At 44.3% G+C, this 21,610-nt stretch overlaps 1 protein-coding gene across 1 annotated transcript in view; it reads right to left on the bottom strand.

Annotated features, from left to right (window-relative positions):
• Positions 1 to 2,260: 2,260 nt before the first annotated feature.
• The window catches only part of LOC117355126 (RNA-binding protein 12B-like), a 180,913-nt gene continuing 161,563 nt past the window's right edge, over positions 2,261 to 21,610 (bottom strand). Inside the window, exon 3 of the transcript XR_004538296.1 lies at positions 2,261 to 2,870. The gene's annotated coding sequence lies outside the window, so the exon portion shown is untranslated. The remainder of the gene's footprint in view (positions 2,871 to 21,610) is intronic.

Below are 21,610 nucleotides of genomic sequence, written 5' to 3'. Positions count from 1 at the left end.
ATAAGAAGGAACTGATGGGATAACTGAGATTTCTTGAAGCCCTTGCAGCGGACCATCCTGTAACGAGACTCCAGCTTTCCTGGCACAGCAGGAATGGAATAAGGTGTCAAGATTTCTCTTAAAGGTTTGAGAAAGAAGTCTATTAATGGGCAATTTGAGAGACTCCGCAGGAGAACGAGACATATCCATTTCTTCTAAATATTCCTAAGAGTATTTGGAATCAGAGTCCAAAGTAATACTGAGGTCCTTACTCATTTGACATAGGAAAGAAGAAAAAGATATCTGCTCCAAGGAAGATTGACCTCGAGGAGAAGAAGGTGACCTCGAGATGCCTCGCAAGGCAGAGAATGAAGGTGAAACTTCTCTGGAGTACTGATACCTGATGCCTGAATATGCAGGTATAGACGACTCACTGAGAGAAAGTATAGAATCCCTCGCAGAAGAAGCAGAGGTGGAGGTGGTGTCCTCAACATCGGAATTGGAGTCATCAAAGAGTCTCAAGGTCTGGAGAGACGAGGCTTGTCTCGAGAAGAGGATCTGTGCCTTGATGGATGCCTTGACTGATGCGGAGAACTATGCCTCTAACCAGACAGGTCTCGTTGACAAGAAAGTCGAGGAGTCTTTGCCCTATGCCTCGGGAAGGGCGATGCCTTATACGAGGAGGGAGGACTAGAGATCGAGACACCAAAAGGGATTGAATGCCTGGTGTTGAGGTATCTCGAAGCACTGACAAGGACTCGGCTCCTTGATTAGCGTGCTAATGCTCCAGATGAGACACTCGCAAAGACTCGACTCCTTGCATAGTGTGTAGAATCCTCTCGAAGCACTCCAAGTACTCGACTCCTTGTATAGAGTGAGGAGGATCAGCTCGGGGCAAGGTCTCGACTCCTTGTGATACTGCTAAGTGCTCAGGCAGGACTGCAGGAAGCAGAGTTGAGGCAGTAGTATGGCAAGCATATTACCAAACTGACAATCCAAGATGGTCTGGATCATAGCCTCCAAATGTGAGACTGAGACTTGAGGGTCTGGTACATTTGGTGTGGCTAAAGTCTCCGAGAAAGAATGACTTTGACTTGGAGACCTGCTTCTTGGGCAGCTTGATAATCACTGCTGGTACCTGATCTGAGGGAGGCAGCAAGGCGTCTCGTCAGGAGAAGACTTAGCAGATTTGCTCGAGGATGAGGACCCACCGAACGAGGATGGCTTGATTAAGGTTGAAGCCGAGGTCGAGGCAGAAGGCGGAACCCCTGTGAGCTTGACCGGATTCGAGGTCGGGGCAAGTGGATCCATACCTCCAAAGAGTTTTTCCACCTGAACTCGATGGCATTTGCGGGCACGAGGTTGAAGGGTAGTGCAGCAGGTACACGACTCCGGACAATGGTCAGGTCCCAAACACTGAATACACCACTGATGTGGGTCAGTGAGAGAGATTGTGCGCTGGCAATGGCTACACTTCTTGAAGCCTGTGACCAGCCGGGACATAAACGGGAAAATAGCCGCAGCTAGGTCAAAGCCCACAGGCTGAGGCTGCGAGGCAGGCCCTGCTGTGACCATAAGAAAAATAAAAGTATTTTCTTTTTTTTAAAATAAAATATGTAAGAAAAACACAGCGACCCTAAAAAGAAAAAAAAAACATGAGCCGCAGTGAGAGAAGGCATGAAGTAGAACTGAGTCTAGCCCAGAGCATCGAAATAGGACTTTTCGGCTCCGTGAAAAACTGAGAAGGCGCGCGTCCTGCACTGGGCAGGAAGGCACTTGCGCATGCGTGGTGCAGCAGTCGCAAACTTTATAAAGTTCTACAAGCAAGTCTGCTTGCGAAGCTATCCACATCCGGGCTCCGTGGATGACGTCACCCATATGTGAGAATAGGCTGCCTGCTTGTTCTGGGATAAAATATAGTACAGCAGATTTAAGCAATGTGGAACAATTTGCCTATATGGTTAAATTGAGGTAACACAAGCCTTGTAGATTTCATTAGATACATAGAGTAATAACACATAACGGAAATATTCCAAGCAACAAACTTAAAAGGGAGGCCATCAGCATGGTTAGGAAGTTGGGTGCACACTCAACAAGGAATAGCTTTAGCTAATACCGCAGCTTCAAATTTCATTTGTTCATCTATATTTAAGTGACCATGTTAAGGAATATTAAAATCCCATGCAGTTAAAACTAATGTAAAAGCACTAATAAAAGTAACAAACATGCATTTCCACACATTGGTATATAAATTCTTAAGTATGTGTTATAAATTCTATACTAAAGACAATTTTAATGTTTTAATCTAAAAGGTTTTGCAGATAATCATAAACTATTTAGTAAAGAAACCAGAATATCACCAAAACGAAAGTCAGAAGAAAAAAGAAATAGACAAAAGAAAGACAACAATCTGTCCAGGTTGCTCATGAATACTGAAAACCTGAAATTCCTCTCATATTTGGGACTTCTCAAACAGGTACATTGGCATACTCAGTCTTTTTCCAGTATAGGAGCAGGCTTCATCTTTCACATGTGAATAGCCTTTCAATCTTACAGCAAATGAACAGTCTCTATCTGAAAGAGTCCATAGGAATATTGCTGAGTCCAGTAAATTTGTAGACAACTGTTAAGCCTGTGTCTGGAGTTGATGGTCCTCGTTGACTTTGGACTTCAGCTAATGCTGTTTGTCGTTTCCTAGTTATCCCCATTTCTCCATCTTCTGAACAGGGCAAGGTATATGACCAGTCAAATATAGGACAGTTATTTAAGCTTTGTCCTGTTTGTAATGAGAACCCCATTGATTTGTATAAAATTTGAAGGGTCCACTGATGCCCTTGAAAGCTGTATTTAAACCTCTCTGAACTCAGACTTCTACTACCAAGTTTGCAGGGCTGCAATATAATCAGAAAACAAAAACTTAATGGTAACTGTCCTGGTAACAAAAAGTATGCAGGCATTTTCCTTCCTGAGCAATCAGATAAGGGGTCATAGAATATTTTGTCAGATAACGATTCCTTGCTATATACAATGCTGCTGGTAACATAGTCAGCTAGTCCTTAGATAATGGCATAACTTTCTTTAAGGCACTTTTAATCATTTGCTTTTTTTATATATATAACTATTAGACTGAGATCAATACACTGTAATAAATGTGTGTTTAATCAATAAAGATTTACTTAATAATTCTAATAGCTGATTTCTTTAACAATTTGCACTGTTGTACCATATTTGCATATCAATTCAGTGGGTACAAACAAGCCATCTTTGCTGCTGTTTCCTTTCTGCATTAATAAGCAAGGCAAACACATACCACAAGAACCTTTTCCCTTTACATGGGTGTATTATGTGAATGAAATCAATATGCCATTTTTTTTAAATGGTCCCTCTGGAATAGATATGGTTCCAGGCATAATGTGTGTCCCTTGGTGATTTACTTTAATACATAGTTCACATTTAACTAAAATTTGGGTCATAATTTTATTAATATCATGATGCCATACCTGGGGAGATAAATCATGCATCAGAGTGGCAGCATTTTCATACATGGTAGAATGTAAGTTTTGGACCCATAGCATTAAGTGAATTTGAGCAACACATAACTTCCCCATTGAGGTTATACCAGAGTCCTTCTAATGCACTGCAACTATTTCCGTTTGTATTACTAAGGGTGTGACACCTTCTAATAATAATTCTCTCAGATTTCCTTTATCCTGCAACATTCTACTTTAATGCCATGTTAAATCAAATATACCTGGCCCCATGGGAGGGGCCTTAAACAACTTGGGCCAATCAGAGCCTCAGGCACCTCCCCAAATGCATCGTGAAGGGACCTAAGACTCTGATTGGCCTGGACGCCTAAGCCCCTCCTATACACATGCAAATTAGGAAATCCTCACTGCTGTCCACCGACCTTATTTGCATGCACGATTTTTTAAGAATGTCTTGGGTTTTTAGATTCGGTATCAAAACGGCTGCGTTAGCAGACCATCGCTTTTTAACACGGGTTTTTGAGAATCTGGGCCTCAATTTCTTATTCTATTTCACAAAACAGACACTGTGTAAGGATCTCACTCTAAAAGCTCCTTTACCTTACATCCACACCCCTGCTCCTTTTGACCAGGGAGTAATTAGGCCCCAATTTACTAAAGTCAGCAATCGTCGCTAAACCTGTTTTCACAGGTTTAGCCACAATCGCTACTAACTGACCCAATTCACTAAACGACCCACTGCGTGTTTTCCCCCTCAAATCGCCCATTTCCCAATCCAGCCATGCAAATTTGTAAAACTCCATGCATAATAGCCAAGCAATTGATTAACTAACATTTGCTTGGCTATTTTGCATTGGGTTTTACGATTCTAAAACCCATCTGCCCAATTTAAAAAAAAAGAAAAAAAGCCTTCCTTCTCCTGACAAAGTGCTCCCTTCCTGAACCAAAAAAATGACAGGGGCAATGCCCACTCCCTCCTGCCTCCAGATACCAGCCGCTGCAAACAAATGGCAGGAGGGATGCCCCCGCCCACCTGCCACTGCCCGATGCCATAAAACTATTAAATATGGCACCAGACACCCGACGCCAACAAATGGCACACCCCTGATAAAACTCTTGCAACTGGGCTCCCTCTGGCACCAAGGGAAGAGCCCACAAGGAGTCATGGGGGAGTGCGCGGCAGAGGAATCTGTGGCGGAATCACGCCCCCCCCCCCAAAAAAAAAAGGACTGCATGCGCTGAAAGAAATGGCCCTGGGGAGATCCAGTGGAAGGAAAAGAAGTCATGCCACAAGCAACGCCACCCCATGCAGGTAGGCAATGCCACCCCACACAGGTGGGCAAGCACGGTCATTCAAAGTCTGTACCAACTTGTCCAGATCCTTACCAAACAAGAAAGACCCTCGAAAGGCAAATTTCATAAGTTTTGCCTTTGCCGCTGCATCCACCAACAAGCTCGCAGTCACACCGAGAGCCATGGACTTGGCCAAAGCCCGTAACAGAGAGATAAGAAGCACCCATCTCAATCTTAGCTAACTCCTGATCCACCAAGGACCAGTCATCAGACGCCTGGTCAAGGACACGCTCGGACCACTGAAAACAAGCCCAAGCTACCAGACCGCCACACATCGCTGCCTGGACCGCAAGGGCAGTCACATCAAAACTGTTTAAGAAGGGACCAATCTATGCTCTTAAGAGTCCCGCAAAGCCGTGCCACCCTTTACCAGTACCGTATGCCATTTCGCAATGGCCAAAACCACCGTATCCACCACTGGCGACTTCAAGGTATCCCTATCCCCCTCTGGGATGGGATATAGGTGGGTCATAGACCGTGCAAAACAAAAAGGCTTTTCCAATGCCTTCCATTGCACCAGCACAATATCATAAAATATCCTGATGCATAGGAAAAGAGTGGGAGGCTGAGTGGATCCCCCGAAGCAGGGGGTCCACCACACGTGGGAGCTCCTTTGCGTCCTCGAAATGCAAAACCAGGGAAACTTAAAGAATAAGCTCCTGGAGCTCATCCCGCTGAAAAATGCACACCACAGATGCATCCTCGCCAGCTGGCAGTTCCAAAAATCTTCCGCCAGCAGCATCCATCCCCCGAGAGGATCCTGGAGGTCCATCAAGGTGTCCAGGCACTCTCAAGCGAAAACTGCTTCCCAAACAAAAAATCCTCATCCCAAGAGACCCTTGGCCACTTGGACGAAACTGGGGGATGGGTCCAAAACCAGCACAGAGGAGGGTCAAGCAGGGGTGGACATGAAAGGAGAAAACCCCCCAAAAGACCCAAGACTCCCAGGGCGGAAGCAGGACTCCCAGACGCCTGAAGATAAGCCTTGCACAAGGCTAACTCAGGGGGAAAAAACCTTGGCAGCACAATGGAACTCACTGCCAAAGCAGGAGACCCAGCAGATACAGGGGGAAGGTCACCTGACTTAAGACAAGATGGAGAATCTTCTCCCCAAAACCGGCGCAAAACCCACAGAAAGACACTCCCCTGAGGCCTGCAGCGGCAGAAAGGCCTGAACCGCCCCAGCCGCTAAAGCAGGAAAGCAAGAAGCAGCAGTAAGGGAGTTCCCAGCACTATCGGCAGTAAGGGAAACCTTATTTCCCTATCAGTGGCTGGGTGAATCCCTATGTGGGCGGTGAGAGAAACACGAGGCTTCCCCACCACTTGATGGCCGGATTTAGATGAAAAGAGGCCCTAGGCTATTAAACTTATGAGGCCCTTTCACCTCCCATTTTTAAGTTTGTAAATTACATGAGATAATAAAATGCATCATTACTGTGATATATATCAATATGTTAAATGAAACATGTTATTGGTACTAACCTTTATAAAAAATGTGACACGGATAATAAATAAAAAAAAGTCAAGAACACTTATTTGGACATTTATTCTCAGCACCATATATAGTACTTGTAACAATAACTAATCAAACATAACACACAACATTGCCCCTTCCTATGTCCATAGTGCCCCCAGTGCGTCCTTCCTCACCTCACCCCCCCTCCGATGCCCGCCTGCCTCCCATCCCCCTTCCACTGAAACACCCCCCCCCCCCAACGCCAGTCTGGGCTGCCCTGTCCCGACGGATCCACATTTTGCCTCTCTCCCTGCGGGGCTGGGCTTTGCCCAGCTGTTTCCGGACTGATGTCTTTCCCTCCCCGATCCTCCTCCCAGGGCGAGAAAAAGAAAGGGAGAAGCCAAGTCGGCGATCCGTTGCGGCCGGAGCCGGTTCCGATCCCGAAGCGTAGAATTTCTCCTTATTTTCGGTTCAGTGTTTTAGTGTTCACTGTTTTTAGAATAGTGTAATTTTAATTTTGCTAACAATTTGAATGTAGGCCGCTCTTGATCTTGAGGCCCTAGGCTGAAGCCTAGTTAGCCTATAGGAAAATCCGGCCCTGACGAGTCAGCTAAAAGAAAAGTGGGGTATTGATGGCAAGGCTTACAGCTGAGGCACTTCTAGAAAAAATTTTGGGGGAGTTGGAAGAAATGGGGGGAGAGACTCAACCCGTCGAGTGCGACACCCCTGAGGTCAGATGGGCCCCCCGAAAGGGTACCTCCAAGCTCAGTCCGGCACCAGATGGGGACCAGGCCACTAAACAACTTCCAACAGCCCTTCACTAAACCAGGGAAGACTGCAACAGCTTACCACTACCTGCTGGAGACTGAGAGCAGACTGAGGGCAAGATTCTAAAAATCCGCGTAACAAAACAGAGCCATTGTGAGAGCGAATTTTAAAATGCGAGACATTCTCAAAAAATCTCGCATGCAAATGATGTTGGCAGACAGCAGGGGAGATTCACTCAATTTACATGCGTCGAGTCACTGACCAGCACATGCGCAGAATATACAAGGAAAGAGGCATGAATGTGCACATGTCTCTGGAGAGCACAAAGATATGAAGCACTATCCATATTTTAACACAAATAATAATTTTATTTTTATATATCGCCACACCATAGTTCTAGGCGGTTCACATCAAGAACTGTACAATCAGTGAAAAAAATACAATTCACATAAAAATACATAAAAATCTAATTAAAATCTAATAATAATAACTTTATTCTTCTATATCGCCATAGTCAAATGACTTCTAGGCAGTTCACATTGAAAGAAGGCTGGACAATCAGCGAATTGAAATGCTACATAAGAAATAGGGGTTACATGAGAAATTACATCAGGTTTGCAAAGAGGAAATATCATAGTGAGTGAAGGTCTGTTTGGGCGATTAATTTGTCGAATAGAACGGTTTTAACTGATTTTCGGAATGCGCCGTAGGTCTGCCTGGCTCTATTTATGTAGTTTCCCAGCCAGGATTGCTGTCTGCTTGCTTGGAACATGAAGGTTCTGTCCAGAAAGGATTTGTATTTGCAGCCTGTGATCTTTGGGTATGTAAAGATGTTTTGGTTTCTGGTTGTTCGTGTGGAGTTGTGTAGCGTGAAGTATGGTAGCAGGTAGAAAGGTGCTAGTCCCCAGACCTGTTTGAAACAGATACATGCAAACTTGAACAGTATTCGCGCCTCCATTGACAACTAGTGCAATTTTTTGTAGTAGGGGCTAATATGGTCTTTTTTCCTCAGTCCGAAGATCAAGCGAACAGCAGTGTTTTGCACTAGTCTTAATTTTTGTACTGTTTTTTTGAGGATACCCAGGTAGACGATGTTGCAGTAATCCAGGGTAGATAGGATCAGCGACTTCACTAGTAATCTAAAGGATGTTGTGTCGAAGTATTTTTTAATAGTCCTTAGTTTCCACAGCGTGTAAAAGCATTTTTTTCACCAGTAAGTTTGTGTTGTCAACCATGGTTAAGTGTGTATCTAGTGTGATACCCAGTATTTTTATGGTTTTGGAGATTGGGTACTCGTGGTCGTTTATTTTTAACGATGTTCTGGTTATTTTGTCATTGGGGCTTGCCAAAAAGACTTTTGTCTTTTCTGTGTTTAGTTTCAGTTTGAAGTTGCTAGTCCATTTTTTGATTTCTATCATCTCTGGCTACAACAAAATTATGCATTTTTCTATGTTTGACATTATCAAATGTGTGTTAAATGTTTTAGATGTCTTTGTATCCCTGAGTCAGGCTTTCAAAAACTTAAACATGGACTGTGTCGGGTCTGCAATCAATATTTAATTCAAAGACTGTTTTATTGACATACTTATCTTTTTATAAATATTAATCTACTTGTGTATCCCTACTTGATGTATACAGTTCCATACCCCCAATTTCTTCATGGTATCTTTCCTTGGTTTTTTTGTTGAATATCTAGAAACCTGTGTAATGTTGCTCAGACCTTTTCTATCTTCTCTGGCCAGCCAATCCACGAACCAGGCGGAAGTGAGGGCATACAAACCATCTTATAACCTTCTCTGGTAATCTCCAGGACCCAGCGATTGGTCATTATCTGTTCCCAGGCCTCCAGGATAGCCCGAGAGCCAACTTCCAATCTTCAGAGGAGCAACTTGAGGGTTGGCGTCATTGGGGCTTTTTAGCTGACCTTGGTTCCTCTGGGTCCCAGAGAATTTTTGTCTGTCAATTTTAATTTACCATCATTAGATCAGCTTTTGATAATTATACCACATCTTAAAAAACAAGTACAACTCCAGCAAATCCAATTCCAATATTGTTAAGTTAAAAGATCACTTCCATCACTGATTCCTTTTATACATTATATGGTAGTGAATAGTATACAGTCAGGTTGTTTTCCAGAGCAATGGAAACACACATTTTTGAAGCTAAGACTTAAGAACGTGTCTTTAAATGGTTTAGATCCTAGTAATTATCATCCAATTGCTAATCTTCCATTCTTATCGGAAATCACTGAAGAAATAGTACAAACACAATTTCAGGATTTTGTGGACTAAACCCATTCACTATATCCCCATCAGATGGCATTCTGTCACTATCGTAGCACAGAAACTGCCTTGAAAGGAATTACCACTTATATACATCGAGCTTTTGACAATTTTAAAAAGGATTTGATGATATCACTAGATTTATCCTCTGCCTTTGACATCGTGGTTCATTCTTTGCTATTTCTACAGTTACAAGAACTAGATATAAAGGAAATAGTGCTAAAATGGTTTGGCTTATACCTAGAAAAGACCTCAAACGCCCAAGTTTTCCCAGTTTTGCTATGATATAAAATAAATATCAGAAGCAATTCAGAACAGATAGTATCTTTTCCACTATAAATTTACATTTTGGTTAATTTGGATTTTTGATAGTTTTCACAAGTTATTTTGGCTCATATCTAGAAAATCATTCAAATATAGTAAAATCACAGGATTTAAAATTGACACCATTTAGTTTGGAAACTGATGTGTCACAAGGCTCGATATCACCACTTTTGTTTAACATTTTTCTTGTATCATTGTTGACTGTGAGACAAATCAAGGTTTCACAATGTTTGTTTATGCGGACGATATCCAAATTCTATATAGCTTGGATTCTTTTTCTGAGATTGCAACAGTTAATCAGAATCTAGTTTATATTACAAATTGGTTACGGAAAACAAACCCACAAAAATCAACATCTATACTATTCACATCGCAAGAACAGGTAAAAGCACCTACACCAATTCAATTATGCAATATAACTATTCCGTATGTTATCATCTACTAAGATTTTAGGAGTAATCTTGGACTCCAAATTATCTTATCAATCTCAGATTTCACAGTTAGTTAAATGATCATTTTTCAAACTAAGACGACTTAGGTCAATCTGCTCATTAATTTTTCCAGAAGCCTTAAATATATTAATATATTCTTTACTGATTCAGCAGATCAATTACTATAGCTCACTTTATGTGGTTATATGCCAGAAAGATATTCAAAGGCTTCAAATAATTCAAAATACAGTAATCCAATTGATTTACAATTTACGGTAATTTGATCATATAGTGCCTTTTTTGAAAGGAGCACATTGGCTATCTGTAAATCATAGAATTATTTATAAAATTCGTTTGCTCACTTTTAAAATATTAGACACAAGAGAACCTTCATATCTCATGCGTTTGCTAGTTCCATATATACCATTAAGTCCATTGAGATCAGGAACTCAAAATCTTCTCTCATTTCCAACATATCGAGAAATAGTACATGAACACATTAGGGCTGCTATTTTTTGGAACCTTTGATTCAATTTTGCAAATGATTATCTCATGGAAATTTACTACAGTTTCATAGCGTATCCAAATGAGTGTATCTGGGTCTCCTGAAGCAGATCACGAAACGGGGCCACGTTGGGACCCCTAAAAGTTTATATCTACAAGATAAGTGCATTGCATCATTTTTTCCGGCGAGATTTACTGCAATAAGAGAATTAGAAACACATCAACTTTGAAAGTATCAAGAGATTTTTAATAATCAATACAAACAATTTTACCAGTTCTCGGAGAGCGATTATTTACAAGTACATGCAATGACTGGACAGTAAACTCTTTTCCTAAGAGGGGGTCCTCACTCCCCCTTCAGAGTTTCACTTTTCTGAGCATATTTTTAGAGCTATTTTTGCTCTCTCTTTACTGGTATATACTATAGTCAGTTCTTGGTTATACAGCCTCATACATACAGCAACATTCCTGCCTTCATACATCCCAATATGGCTTCTGAAAACAGCACAGCACCGAGCTCCTCCTCATCACTTTAATCACTAATATTAAATAATTGCTAATCTCGGGTCATCCGGCCATTTTACTCCAATTTGATATATCCTTCGACTCTGGACCACCAATTGCTACTAACCAAACTCTCAGAAATCGGAATAACAGGAACTGTATTGAAATGGTTTGAAGACTTCCTATAAAATCGAATACATGGTAATAAAGAATCATACTCCAACCCCTGGAAGGCTTACTGTGGCGTCCCACAAGGCTCCCCATTATCCCCAATCCTATTCAATCTATTCATGAGCTCACTGGGCCACATCAAAATGGAAGATGAAACAATACTATCGTATGCTGACGACATCCTCCTCCTCATCCCCATAACCATCCCAATATTGCCGAAAAAAAATCTCAAACAATATAGATAAAATTCAAACCTAGGCAACGAACAAGTTGAAACTGAACGCCACTAAGACCAAAGCCATTGGTTTCTGCACCGCACAACAGAATGTCATACCTAACCTCACTCTTTCATCAGGTATCATTCTCATAATGGAAAAATCCACCAAGGAACTAGGCTGCATCTTAGACGACACTCTCACAATGGAACCACAAATATCTAACCTTCAGAAAAAGACCATCTACACTATGCGTCAACTACGACTCACAAGACCATACTTCCATCCACACCACTTTGCTCTGATCGTTCAGTTGATGGTCCTACCCCAACTGGACTATTGCAACTCCACCTACCTTGGCATCAACATCGCTCTTATCCACAAACTACAACTCATCCAGAACACAGCCCTTAGACTAATCTACAAATTAAAGAAATTTGACTCAATCACAACCTTCATCAGGCAACTACATTGGCTCCCAATATCATCCCACATAATCTTGAAATCATCATGTATCCTACACCAGATCCTATACGGAAGCTCAGCAGCCCCTCTCATCCAATTATTCTCTAATGTTTGGACAACATCAAAAAGAATCCTTAACAGAGTCCAACTAAACCTACCATCCACAAAATACCTCCATTACAAACAAATTTTCCACTCTATGCTAACCTACTTTTTTATTATTATTATTATTATTTTACCTCTAACAATGTAACTTTATCCCCCTCCTCCCTTCTAATCATCACTCTCAAGTTTGTTTTGTCGTTGTCTTTAATGTACACTCCCCTTCCTTTTTATAGATCTCTTTAAGAATCATTTTTTTATCACTATTATAGCATTTTATTGTAAACCGGCTAGATACTCGTTGATGGTCAGTATATTAAAAATTAATAAACTTGAAACTTAAACTTGAAACTATCTGGGTGTAAAAATCTGGAATGACCTACCAGATGCTATCAGGAAAGAGACAAACTACACTAGATTCAGAAAAACCTGAAGCCTCACCTTTTTGACAACTATCTTAGTTTCTGTATAGCATCCCCTACGTCTAAGTCCCTCTTCTTATCTCTCCATGTCCTCCTAACCTTCTTTCCCTGTTCTCTTTGATCTGTCGCCTTGAGCCTGTTTAGGTATGTTGCGACTCACAAATGGAAGATTAGATTAAGTTTATAAAAACAAATTGTATTTCAATTTTAACCTTGGACTCATGTATATGTGATTTGTTTCAATCTGTTTATTGACTGTACTATAGAATTTTAAATTGTAAACCACTCAGGATTACCAATGGCATGGGATAGTAAGATTTTAATACACTTGGAAATTTGAAAAGGCTCACTGCGCAAAGTCTCCTCTGGAGTACTGGCGAGAGCACCATGACCCATGAAAGGATTCCCAGCTCTGAGCCTCCGGCTGCTCGAGGTCTGCTGTCTGATAATGATCTTGTACACTGGCCATAAGATTTGTCGGACAGCATCTGTTCCCTGAATGGGAGCTTGCTCAACCTTGCTTTAAAGGTCGAATCACCCGCTTATTGTCTGGTCCAAAGCACACGATGGGTAGAGATAGAATATGCTAAGATTTTCCTAATGACTCTGACTATATTAAAGTGCATCTGCTACATAGTCTACTCCAGCTAACACAAGCTGCAACAGGAACTCAGACTCTGCCAGGTCTTAATTGCAAAGCCTAGAATGACAGACACATGCCACAAAGGTGGTCATGGCTGCAGCCTTAATCTCTAAAGCTAGAGCCTCAAACTGCCTTCTGAGGACCATATCTGTTCTGCTAAACCATGCCTATCTCGCTTGGCAGAGAACTGCATTTGGTCACCTGGGCTACCAAGGAATCCACCTTTGGCATAGCAAACATTTGCTGAAATTTCTGATCCATGGGATATAGCTTAATCATTATTTTAACCACACTCAGGGAGCCTTCAGGGGTCTCCTAGGGCTCTGACTAAGCTCCTCATGTCCGGATATCACGGACAGGACATGGGCTGAGCCTGGACCCCACTCAGAAGAGAACACCAAGAGGACAAAGTTTGTGGAGGGTCTATCTTCAGCTCTTGAAGAGACTCTAATGATGTCAAGCAATGCAGAACTTATAGAGCTGGTAAAAGGAGGGGTCCTCTCCCTGGTCTATGACATCACTTCCTGGTCCTCCATATGAAAGGCTGCTTCTCCCACCAGGCAAGTCTCACTTTCGATCAGTAAAGGAATCAAATTTGAACCCTCATCCCTATTAGCCTCCACTTTCAGGGAAGAAATGCTCTGAGCATTTAGAGGGACCCACATGCTGGACGACTCACCAGCAGACCTTATAGGCAGAGTTCAGCTTTGTGCATAAGCCTGCCACAGAAGATTAATGAACTCTGGGATAAAGGCCCATGAGGGAAACTTTCCTTCCCCCTTAGATGAAGTGGTTACATTTTCTTGGGCAGCAGAGCATCTACGCCTTTAAGGTGAGCAGTACCGCTGTCCTGGATCTCCAGAAAATGTGTATTTCCCCCAAATAGGATCATCTGCCTTTCTCCAGCCCTAGAGAACTGCAGAGGGACTAAGTCCAAAGCTCCTGTCCCTTCATCACATGCAATGCAACACGAGCGCAAGCGCGCTCTTCAGCCTCCCATCCAGCACAAGGTATGATATAGGAGTATTGGGGTCTGAGGACTCCATCTCTATCAGTTTTGATGCAAAATGAGTTGTTTTGAAGAAGTTGGAGAAGTTTGGAAAAAAATCTGAAAATCCAAGATGGCCACCAAGGCAGCATTTTGGCACAAAAAAACCCAGCTTTAAAATGCTTCAGGGCTGACCCACAAGAATTTTTAAATAGGATTTTAGAGGAGGAGAACCAATGACCTAACTGCAGAAACAAAACAGTTAAGAACCCCTGATTCACCCCATTGGCTGTTACATCCTGTACACATCCTGAAGAAATGATGCTGCAGCCTGCTTCAGCTCCTTTAAAGTATAGCTGGATCAAGGGGTTCTCTGCTTCAAGCTGCCAGTCAGCTGCCACACCAAGATCTTTGGGATGCCAGTCAGACTGATCTTCAACCACCCAGGGCCATGACTGATACGGTAAAAAGGGGGTGGGGGTGCGAAGCTGCACCCAGCATCATGAGCACCCTGAAGGAACGCTATTGATGCCTAATACCCTGTGCTCAAGCTCCTGAGCTCCACAAATCTTCAGGAGGCTGGTTGTACAGGTCCCCAAATGATTCACCTACAAACTGCAGACTGTCTGCTCCTCTCAAAGTAAGCAAAGCAGTCCCTATAAGCTGCGCAAAAAATCCTCAAAGTCAGAAAACTGAAAAAACACTGCAATACAATAAAAAAAAAAATAAAACAGAGCAGATCAGAAAACACAGTTACTTACCATAACACGTGTTATCCAGGGACAGAAGGCAGATATTCTCACATGTGGGTGATGTCATCCACCCACATGTGAGAATATGCTGCCTGCTTGTCCTGGGATAAAGATATATTCATGCTTGCTTGCAGAAGGAAGAACTAAAGGGGGCAGGAGACTATGAAGGAGTTGAGAAGCTGTGATTGACATCTGCAGTATGCTCGCAAGCAGATGGATAACCCTAAGATTCAGCATACCATTTCAACACTGCACTAGAACAAGACTTTGACCAGCAATTTATGTTTAAATGATTTTTATTATTCCAGCAGTAAGAAGCAAATACAAACAGTAGTACCATTCAGGAAATAACATTTTCAACATTATAATCAGTTCCCCTCCCATCCCCCCCTCCCCTCCCCTCCCCAAGAATCCATAGCCAGTCCAACAGCTGAGAGTGGGAATAAAATCTTAAAGATTTAAAAGTCTACTGCGAGCACGCAGTGTGAGGTCCTGCCAGAAGTGCTCCCACACCTGACAAAATTTGCGACCCGGGCCAAGAGTCAAGTCTCTCACCATGCGTCTCTCCAGTGTTGCGTGCACTATCATTAGGGATCTCCATTGTGCATATGACGGGGGATCACGGGAGAGCCAGTTGGTGAGGATGGCTTTTTTTCCCATCAAAAGGGCTCTGGTGATAAATGCTGACATTCCCCTGGGTTTGGGCGAGGCTATATTATAAAATCCAAATAACGCCCTCGGTTGCGGAAGCCATCGCCGTCCCCAAAGCGATGTGGTATATAGGCCCAGATGTCTCCAAAACTGTTGGATTGTGGGGCAGGCTCAAAACATGTGACTCAAAGATGCGTGAGCCTGATTGCATTTCAGGCAAGAATGTGACGCAGTAATCTCCATCCGGGCTGCACATTCCGGTGGAATGTAAAGTCTAAGAACAATTTTCAATTGCATTTCCCAGTGAGTAATATTGGGTGACATCTTCTGAATGTTCTTCAGGACCCGTTGTAACTGTTGAGCAGTCAACTGGCAATGCAAGTCCTCAGCCCACACTGTTGCTAATATATCCAGATTCGTACTTGGTTGGCAATCCCGGATCCCCACAATATGAAATCGTAGAGGAATCCTCTGTTGTGCTGAAAGGCTGAAGAGTTCCAATAGCGCCTCCCTACAGACTTCAGTAAGGGTAGCCACTGGGAGGGACTGAACATAGTGACGGATCTGGTAATAGGCGAAGAGATCATTAGCCTGTAGGTCAAAAGTCCGTTGCAGCTCGGCAAATGTGACCAGGCTCCCCTCCTCCGAAAACAGGTGAAAAAGATATTGTAGACCTTGTGCTTGCCACCTAAGAAAGGTAGCATTTTGCATGCCCGGCTGGAAAGCTCCATTGCCCTGTATAGGCAAATATAAAGACACCCTAGGAGACAATTTGGCTGTTTTACAGACCCATCTCCATGTCCTTCTGGCCGGCGTAAAAAATGGGGTAGTGAGACACCAAAGGACGCATCCTCGGATCCGCCACATGTAGAAAATAGCTCATATGGAACGGAACCAGCAAAGATAGCTCCAGTGGTGTAGCAGAAAAATCAGATGTTTCTCTAAACCAATCATTAATATGTCTCATCTGACAAGCCATAGCATACCAACGTACTTTTAATAAACCATAGCCCCCCCTATCCCTGGACAGACACATCCGTAGCAAGGGCACATGGTCGCTTACCACCCCATAGAAAACGCTGTAGCTCTTTCGTTAAACGAATGTTATGGGCATAGGACAGCAGCAGAGGTAAAACCTGAAAGCGATATAACCATTTGGGAAAGAGCACCATATTAAAAAGGGCTACCCGGGGGGGTCACGTGATGTGTTGAGCCGAGCAAGACGTGCTCTGCTCGAGCTCCGGGGTCCCGGGTCCTCTTTTGTCCCAACGAGTGCAAATTTTCTTGCGATTTCGCTGTGTCTTGGTGGGAGTAGTTCATGGACCGTTTTGCCCAGCCTGTAAGCCCTGTAATGAGCGGCAAAGTGACCCGGGGAGCGAAGGATCGGGAGGCGCGACTGCACCGCGCTGAACTTAAGATGGCGACCGGGACACCAGACGCGGGTCCTGAGCTCCCGCTGTCGGAGGCGCATATCGCTGCTCTTTCCGCTTCGGTGGTGCGGGCTCTGGATGCCAGGTTTGAGCAGCTGTCGGGTCAACTCTCCTCTTTGGAGTCCCTGGTCACGGAAACAACGCGCCGGACCGGAGAACTGGAAACCAGGGTGGCGCACGTGGAGGAGGCCCACTCTGCTTCGTCGGCAGATCTGACCTCACTTAAAACGCTAATTGCTCGACAGGCAGATAAAATCGAAGACCTCGAGAACCGCTCGAGACGGGATAATCTTCGTCTAATAGGTCTACCTGAGACGGTGTCTGACTCCCGGCTGCACACTACATTGGAATCCTGGCTTCGCACAGCATTACCTCTTCCTGAAGGTATGGGCATCTTGCGGCTGGATCGGGCCCACCGCCTGGGGAGGCGCAGTGAAGACCACACCAGAGCACGGGTCACTATTTTCAAAGTCCATAACTCTGCGCATAAAGTGGAATTGATGAAACAGTACCGTCAAAAGCGCAACCATCTTACCTTTGAAGGAACACAGATTCGTCTTTTCCAGGATTACTCTCCAGCACTGCAGGAGCGAAGGAAGCGGTTTTCTAGAGTCTGCTCCGCTCTCTTTGATCGTCAGCAAAGGTTCCAGCTGCTCTATCCGGCACAATTGCGGATCTGGACTGCTACAGGATGGAAAAGTTACACATCAGCGGACGATGCTCAGGCATATTTGGATTCTTTGCCTGGGGAGGCTGGACCTTCCTCGGTCCCCTGAAACTTTCCTTTCTGTGCTGGTATTTCTGCTACTGAGGTGGTGTCCTGGCGCTGCTTGAGCAAGGACCTTAGATTTTTCCTGGCTGACCAGAGGGCGGGATGCTGAGCGGCTTTCTCCTTTTAGACATGGATTCACAATTGTTCCTTGTTGGCTTGTTGCTTGTTCTATCCTGTGGATCCTTGTTTGAGGGCCAGCTTGATGGTTCTGCATGCACTTGAAGTCCTGTTTATGGGGTCCGGGCTTTTGCCCCTCTGGCCTCTGCTGCTGTTGAATAACCGGGGTATTTCCGGATGGCCCCCTATTGCTGCATAATCTGAACGCTTGGCGATTAGTCGTTGGCCAGGACTTGTGCTGCTTCGGATTGGGTTGATGCAGACTTCACCTGGCGTGGATCCACCTGTGGAGCTGGGTCCGGTGGTTAAATTCGAGACTTTGGTTCTTCGTTCTTTTGAATCGCAGGACTCTCTGGATGAACAATCCTTTATTATGTTCTGTATGGATGCGGTTTGGTCCTGTGTGTTGGGGGTATGGATGGACGATGGGTGTTGGGCTGGGGTTATGGTACGAATGTCTATATTGGATTTGACCTTTTGGGAGTGGATGGTGAAAACAGTGCCATTGAAGGAGTATGTGTGTCTCAGTGGGTGTCTGTAGGGGACTCTCAGGGACTTCTTTCTGTGTACCTTGAGAGACGCATTTCTATTACTGGATGTCTGGTGGCGCTACTTGGGTTGGGTTATGCTTCTGCTTGTTACTTGAGATGTTATATCCATCATATGCTCATGGTTGGTTCTGGATGGGTACAGTGGGATGGTCAGGTGTGAACTATTCCGGGGATTCTTTATGTGGATTGTGATCTAGGCGGGAGGAGTATGGGGATAGAAGGTTTGGGACTGGGGGGACTCGGGGCCCTGTTCACATTTGTGCGTGACTCCTTCTCTCTCCCGCTTTGGAGGTTGGCAGATATAGTCTGCGGAGGGAGGGGGTTGGGAGTTGCTGCACAGGGCCCTTAGACCACTAGTGGGTCATATGAGGGACGGGGTGGGGATGGTGGTGGGGGGGAGGGATAGTGGGGGGGAGGGTGTGCTGGGCTCTCCTCTTGTTCTTACCTCTTCTTCTTTTCTCTTTCTCTTTTTCCTCCTTCTTTCTTCTTCTTCTTCTTTCGTGTTCTTGAAACCTGGTATTTGGCCTTCTGTCCATTGGTGGAAACTCGGGTCTGGATTGAGGAGCTGGGAGCGGGTCGCTGGCTGGGACGACCTTGCTCTCGGTTTTATTTCTGGTTCTGTACCGGCTCATTATCCTTCTACATTTTCTCATGAAGCCTCTTAGATGTATTTCCTGGAATATAAATGGTGTCACTTCACCTATTAAATGACAAAAAATTTTACGAGCCTTGAACCGTCAGAAGGCTGATTTAGCCTTCTTGCAAGAGACACATCTGTCAGCGGCAGAGCATGCTAAGCTTCAAACTTGGTGGGTCGGTCAGCATTTGGGAGCACCGGCGATCGATCGGAAGGCGGGGGTTCTGATTCTGATTCGGAAGGGGTTACCCTTTGTCATCCAAGAGCAGTGGGCAGACCCGGGGGGTAGGTATATCATTGCTAAGGTGCTTCTTCATCGTCAACCCCTGATTCTTTGTAATGTTTATGCGCCTAACAATTATGAATCTCGATTTTTCTCCTCACTTATTCGTCTTCTTGGCCAACATTCTGATATACCATTACTTGTGGGAGGGGATTTCAATTGTGTTCATGATCCTTTGCTGGATAAGTCGCTCCCGGCTCCTCAGGACCGGATGCAGCCTACGAGGGGTATTTCTTTACTTTGTTCTTCTTTAGATGTTCTTGACGTTTGGCGGACACTTCATCCAGGTGAGCGTGACTATACTCACATATCTAGGGCTCATGCCTCTTTATCACGGATTGATTACTGGCTGACTTCTAGCTCTTTGTTTTCTCAAATTGAATCGGCTACAATTGGCTCCTTTGACGTCTCTGATCATACCATGCTTTTGTTAACCCTACATTTGGATATCTCTTCCCCGGGCTCCTTCCGTTGGCGATTTCCGCTTCGATTGTACAAGGACCCGAAGTTTCAGGAGTTCTTACTCAGAAATGGTCTGACTATCAATTCCATAATATTGAACATCGGAATGATTCTACTCTCTTCTGGGAGGCAGCGAAGGCAGTGCTCCGCGGTGAGATCTTGGCTTATTCCAGTCATCAACGTCGGGCTCGAGATAGGGAAATTTTGCAATTGGAACGTAGGGTTGGTGACCTCCGTCGGCTTTACAGTCAATCTCACACTTCTTCATTGCGTTCTCGGCTTTTAGCCACCCAGAGTCAACTTCAGGAGCTGTTGCATGCTAGGGCAGTCAAGTCGCTTGCTTATTATAAGTATCAATTTTTCAGACATGGGAATCAAAGGGGGGCACTCTTGGCTAGGGTGGTCCGTCGATCTACGGGTCGTACTCATATCTTACAGCTCCGCTCGGCAAGGGGGGATATGGTCAGGACGGATGCCGAGATTAATGCAGTGTTTTATGATTATTATAGGAAGCTCTATTCTCAACCATCTGATTTAATGGAGGGCTCTATGTATTTGGACGGTATTACCCTTCCGTGTATATCCGCTCAGGCGGTGGCTAACCTCAATACCCCTATTATGGCTGAGGAGGTGTCCGGTGTCATACAGAAGGGTTCTTTACTGAAGGCCCCTGGACCGGATGGTTTCAGGATGGAATTTTATAAACTCCTACACCCTTCGATAGCATCAGTCTTGGCGGATACTTTCACAGCCGCCATTCATCGGGGTGCTCTCCCGGATTCTCTCACTTCTGCTCAAATAATAGTGCTCTTGAAGCCCCAGAAAGATGCTACCCTTTCTTCCTCTTATCGCCCTATTTCGCTGCTGAATGTGGAGGCTAAATTGTTCGCCAAGGTTTTGGCTAACAGGCTGGCCTGTGTTCTCCCTGATTTGATTGCTTCCCCGCAGGTGGGGTTTGTGCAGGGGCGTACTAGTGTGAAAAACATTAGATCCATATTGGCCTCTTTGGAATTTGTGGAAAGAACCAATATATCTTCCCTTTTGGTCAGCTTTGATGCTGAGAAGGCCTTCGATCGGGTCTCTTGGAACTTTTTATTTGAGGTTTTGACTAGGTATGGCATAACGGGTTTTTTTCAGGATGCGGTTCGGGTACTTTATCATTCCCCTACAGCCTTTGTTTGGGCTAATGGACATTGTTCTTCTTCATTCCCCATATGTCGTGGTACGCGTCAGGGCTGTCCTCTTTCCCCATTGCTTTTTGCTCTGTCGTTGGACCCTTTGATTCGGGATATTCAGATTAATAAAACTATTTCCGGTATTCGCATTGGTTCCTCTGAATTTAAAATCTCGGCTTTTGCGGATGACCTCCTGGTTCATATCTCGAACCCCGTTGTCTCTCTGTCCAATTTGATGGCCACTTTTCAGGAATATGGAGATTATTCAGGGTTTAAGCTTAATCTTGACAAATCTTTAGCGTTGGCCACGTCTTCATCAATACGGGACTCTTGGCCTGGGTCCTTTCCCCTTCAATGGGCTTCCTCTTCGTTTCGGTACTTAGGGATAATACTGACACCGTGTACCTCTGGGTTATATCGTGTTAACATCGACTCCCTGTTAAGTTTTTCGGCTGAGTGTTTTGCTCGGTGGGCTCCATATCCTTTGTCCCTGTCGGGCAGGATTCATTTGTTTAATATGGTTCTTTTTCCTAAATGGCTTTATACTTTGCAGTTACTCCCGTTATGGCTTTTGAAACGGGATATTACTAAATTGCATTCTATGCTTTCTCGATTCTGTTGGGGGGGACGGCGTCCGCGGGTGGCGTTGCGTTACCTGTTTGGTGACTGGAAGGGTGGGGGCTTG

Source organism: Geotrypetes seraphini, chromosome 2 (genome assembly GCF_902459505.1).
Source record: "Geotrypetes seraphini chromosome 2, aGeoSer1.1, whole genome shotgun sequence".
NCBI lineage: Eukaryota > Metazoa > Chordata > Amphibia > Gymnophiona > Dermophiidae > Geotrypetes > Geotrypetes seraphini.
Note: the sequence above shows the minus strand (reverse complement) of the source record. Positions and strands in the feature narration are given on the sequence as shown.